This window comes from Nothobranchius furzeri, unplaced genomic scaffold, assembly GCF_043380555.1.
Source record: "Nothobranchius furzeri strain GRZ-AD unplaced genomic scaffold, NfurGRZ-RIMD1 Scf040, whole genome shotgun sequence".
Lineage (NCBI taxonomy): Eukaryota > Metazoa > Chordata > Actinopteri > Cyprinodontiformes > Nothobranchiidae > Nothobranchius > Nothobranchius furzeri.
The window spans coordinates 265,399-270,814 of NW_027223057.1; positions in this window are offsets into that span (position 1 = coordinate 265,399).

Consider the following 5,416-nt stretch of genomic DNA (forward strand, 5'->3'; position numbering starts at 1 on the left):
GGGTGCAGGAGCTGAAACCTGGGTCGGACCTGGTCTATGGCAGAGCTCAGCAGCCTCCAGAAGCTGATGGCAGCGTGCCTCTAAGTCCCTGCCTGGTGGGAGAGCTGAAACCTGGGTCGGACCTGGTCTATAGCAGAGCTCAGCAGCCTCCAGCAGCTGATGGCTGCGTGTGTTTAAGTCCCTGCGGGGTGCAGGAGCTGAAACCTGGGTCGGACCTGGTCTATGGCAGAGCTCAGCAGCCTCCAGAAGCTGATGGCAGCGTGCCTCTAAGTCCCTGCCTGGTGGGAGAGCTGAAACCTGGGTCGGACATGGTCTGCAGCAGGGCTCGGCAGCCTCCAGAAGCTGATGGCAGTGTGTGTTTAAGTCCCTGCCTGGTAGGAGAGCTGAAACCTGGGTCGGACCTGGTCTATAGAAGAGCTCAGCAGCCTCCAGCAGCTGATTGCAGTGTGTGTTTAAGTCCCTGCCTGGTGGGAGAGCTGATATCCGGGTCGGACCTGGTCCACAGCAGGGCCCATCACCCTCCAGAAGCTGGTGGCAGTGTGTGTTTAAGTCCCTGCGGGGTGCAGGAGCTGAAAGCTGGGTCGGACCTGGTCTGCAGCAGAGCTCAGCAGCCTCCAGTTGCTGATGGCAGTGTGTGTTTAAGTCCCTGCCTGGTGGGAGAGCTGAAACCTGGGTCGGACCTGGTCTATAGCAGAGCTCAGCAGCCTCCAGCTGCTGATGGCGTGGTGGAGGAGCAGCAGCAGCAGCAGCCAGCCTCCAGCAGCCAGCCAGCCCCCAGCAGCTGATGGCGGGGTGGAGGAGCGGAAGCCAGCCTCCAGCAGCTTATGGCGGGGTGGAGGAGCTGAAACCTGGGTCGGACCTGGTCTATAGTAGAGCTCCGCAGCCTCCAGACGCTGATGGCGGTGTGTCTTTAAGACCCTGCCTGGTGGGAGAGCTGAAACCTGGGTCGGACCTGGTCTGTAACAGAGCTCAGCAGCCTCCAGAAGCTGATGGCAGTGTGTGTTTAGTTCCCTGCGGGGTGGAGGAGCAGAAACCTGGGTCGCACCTGGTCTATAGAAGAGCTCAGCAGCCTCCAGAAGCTGATATCAGTGTGTGTTTAAGTCCCTGCGGGGTGGGAGAGCTGAGACCTGGGTCGGACCTGGTCTGCAGCAGGGCTCAGTAGCCTCCAGAAGCTGACGGCAGTGTGTGTTTAAGTCCCTGCCTGGTGTGAGAGCTGAAACCTGGGTCGGACCTGGTCTATAGCAGAGCTCAGCAGCCTCCAGCAGCTGATGGCTGCGTGTGTTTAAGTCCCTGCGGGGTGCAGGAGCTGAAACCTGGGTCGGACCTGGTCTATGGCAGAGCTCAGCAGCCTCCAGCAGCTGATGGCAGTGTGTGTTTAAGTCCCTGCCTGGTGGGAGAGCTGAAACCTGGGTCGGACCTGGTCTATAGCAGAGCTCAGCAGCCTCCAGCAGCTGATGGCAGTGTGTGTTTGATCCCCTGCGGGGTGGGAGAGCTGAAACTTGGGTCGGACCTGGTCTGCATCAGGGCTCAGCAGCCTCCAGAATCCGATGGCAGTGTGGGTTTAAGTCCATGCGGGGTGCAGGAGCAGAAACCTGGGTCGGACCTGGTCTATAGCAGGCCTCAGCAGCATCGAGAAGCTGATGGCAGTGTGTCTTTAATTCCCTGCGGGGTGGGAGAGCTGTAACCTGGGTCGGACCTGGCCTGCAGCGGAGCTCAGCAGCCTCCAGAAGCTGATGGCAGTGTGTCTTTAATTCCCTGCGGGGTTGAGGAGCAGAAACCTGGGTCGGACCTGGTCTGCAGCAGGGCCCATCACCATCCAGAAGCTGATGGCTGTGTGTGTTTAAGTCCCAGGGGGGTGGGAGAGCCATAACCTGGGTCGGACCTGGTCTGCAGCAGGGCTCAGCAGCCTCCAGTTGCAGATGGCAGTGTGTGTTTAGTTCCCTGCGGGGTGCAGGAGCTGAAACCTGGGTCGGACCTGGTCTATAGCAGAGCTCAGCAGCCTCCAGAAGCTGATGGCAGTGTGTCTTCAATTCCCTGCGGGGTGCAGGAGCTGATACCTGGGTCGGACCTGGTCTGCAGCAGGGCCCATCACCATCCAGACGCTGATGGCAGTGTGTGTTTAAGTCCTAGTGGGCTGCAGGAGCTGAAACCTGGGTCGGACCTGCTCTATAGTAGAGCTCAGCAGCCTCCAGAAGCTGATGGCAGTGTGTCTTTAAGTCCCTGCGGGGTGGGATAGCTGAAACCTGGGTCGGACCTGGTCTGCAGCAGGGCCCATCACCCTCCAGAAGCTGTTGGCAGTGTGTCTTCCATTCCTAGTGGGGCAGGGGAGCAAAGACCTGGGCAGAGGAGCGCCTGTCTGCATCCGATCCGGCCCCTCAGCAGCCCGCCGTGAGCCTTAGAGAACCCCCCCCCCCCCCCCCCCCCCCAGCGGGCTCCAGGAACCGGGCCCTGCGTCGGACCCAGCTCAGGCAGGCCCTCCCTCGGGCCCTGCAGCAGGTGGCCCCGTCTATGCAGTCGAAAACCCCGCGAAAATCGGTGTAGAAACGCCCGAGAGGCGTGGTGCGGTTCCCCCGGCCGGTACCGGGTCCGGACCGGTCCGGAAGTCCACCCAGAACACTGCCTGGGGCTTCTGGGCGGCTCCCCAGGCGCAGGCAGTCGAAAACCGCGTGAAAATCGGTTCAGAATTGACAAAACGGCGACCTCGTCGCTCCAAAAACTAAGTCCAAACTAAGCCTTTCGCTTATCGCTTAACGCTTAAGGCGGTCGGCCTTATGGCCAGTAAATGAAAAGTGCCTGCGCCCCTGGAGGTTTTGGAAGGTGCGAGCGATGACCATGCTCGGGTTAGTAGGTGAGGCCATCGGAAAACCAGCGTGAGTTGGCGGGTTTGGGTGGCAATCTATTCCAGGCAGAGTCGACTATCTCTGGGCATCAATTTTGGGATTTTTCCGGCTCTGGTTCTGGGAGAAACGCAGGGGCAAAGTGCACGAGCCGCGGCCGATTTTGGTGGCCTGTCCCTGGGCACAAAGTCTGAGGAGTGTGGGCCTGGTTCTCCGAAAAATACCAGTCTGCTGGAGCTCACTCCCATGGCTCCAGGGGGCACGGCACACCCCCCGGTAGCCGACCAAAGTGATCTACTCGGGCCAGACTCGGACCCACGACCCGGGGTGAGAACCACAACTACTGGTCATCCTTTTGACCTCCAGGGGGCGCGGCAGAGCCTCCCCAGTCCGACGCAAGTGCCCCACTTGGGCCATACTCAGACCCACGGCCCGGGGCGAGAACCACAACTACTGGTCATCCTTTAGACCTCCAGGGGGCCCGGCACAGCCTCCCTAGACCGACACAAGTGCTCCACTTTGGCTGTACTCTGACCCAAGTCCCGGTGCGAGAACCACAACTACTGGTCATCCTTTAGACCTCCAGGGGGCCCGGCACAGCCTCCCTAGGCCGACACAAGTGCTCCACTTGGGCTATACTCTGACCCAAGTCCCGGGGCGAGAACCACAACTACTGGTCATCCTTTTGACCTCATGGTCATCCTTTAGACCTCCGGGGGGCACGGCACAGCCTCCCTAGTCCGACACAAGTGCTCCACTTGGGCTATACTCTGACCCAAGTCCCGGGGCGAGAACCACAACTACTGGTCATCCTTTAGACCTCCAGGGGGCACGGCACACCCCCCGGTAGCCGACCAAAGTGCTCTACTCGGGCCAGACTCGGATCCACGACCTGGGGTGAGAACCACAACTACTGGTCATCCTTTAGACCTCCAGGGGGCACGGCACAGCCTCCCTAGTCTGACACAAGTGCTCCACTTGGGCTATACTCGGACCCACGACCCGGGGTGAGAACCACAACTACTGGTCATCCTTTAGACCTCCAGGGGGCACGGCACAGCCTCCCTAGTCCGACACAAGTGCTCCACTTGGGCTATACTCGGACCCAAGTCCCGGGGCGAGAACCACAACTACTGGTCATCCTTTAGACCTCCAGGGGGCACGGCACACCCCCCGGTAGCCGACCAAAGTGCTCTACTCGGGCCAGACTCGGACCCACGACCCGGGGTGAGAACCACAACTACTGGTCATCCTTTAGACCTCCAGGGGGCACGGCACAGCCTCCCTAGTCCGACACAAGTGCTCCACTTGGGCTATACTCGGACCCACGACCCGGGGTGAGAACCACAACTACTGGTCATCCTTTAGACCTCCAGGGGGCACGGCACAGCCTCCCTAGTCCGACACAAGTGCTCCACTTGGGCTATACTCGGACCCAAGTCCCGGGGCGAGAACCACAACTACTGGTCATCCTTTAGACCTCCAGGGGGCCCGGCACAGCCTCCCTAGTCCGACACAAGTGCTCCACTTGGGCTATACTCTGACCCAAGTCCCGGGGCGAGAACCACAACTAATGGTCATCCTTTAGACCTCCAGTGGGGCCCGGCACAGCCTCCCTAGGCCGACACAAGTGCTCCACTTGGGCTATACTCTGACCCAAGTCCCGGGGCGAGAACCACAACTAATGGTCATCCTTTAGACCTCCAGGGGGCCCGGCACAGCCTCCCTAGACCGACACAAGTGCTCCACTTGGGCTAAACTCTGACCCAAGTCCCGGGGCGAGAACCACAACTACTGGTCATCCTTTAGACCTCCAGGGGGCACGGCACAGCCTCCCTAGTCCGACACAAGTGCTCCACTTGGGCTATACTCTGACCCAAGTCCCGGGGCGAGAACCACAACTACTGGTCATCCTTTAGACCTCCAGGGGGCACGGCACAGCCTCCCTAGTCCGACACAAGTGCTCCACTTGGGCTATACTCGGACCCACGACCCGGGGCGAGAACCACAACTACTGGTCATCCTTTAGACCTCCAGGGGGCACGGCACAGCCTCCCTAGTCCGACACAAGTGCTCCACTTGGGCTATACTCTGACCCAAGTCCCGGGGCGAGAACCACAACTACTGGTCATCCTTTAGACCTCCAGGGGGCACGGCACAGCCTCCCTAGTCCGACACAAGTGCTCCACTTGGGCTATTCTCTGACCCAAGTCCCGGGGCGAGAACCACAACTACTGGTCATCCTTTAGACCTCCAGGGGGCACGGCACACCCCCCGGTAGCCGACCAAAGTGCTCTACTCGGGCCAGACTCGGACCCACGACCCGGGGTGAGAACCACAACTACTGGTCATCCTTTAGACCTCCAGGGGGCACGGCACAGCCTCCCTAGTCTGACACAAGTGCTCCACTTGGGCTATACTCGGACCCACGACCCGGGGTGAGAACCACAACTACTGGTCATCCTTTAGACCTCCAGGGGGCACGGCACAGCCTCCCTAGTCCGACACAAGTGCTCCACTTGGGCTATACTCGGACCCAAGTCCCGGGGCGAGAACCACAACTACTGGTCATCCTTTAG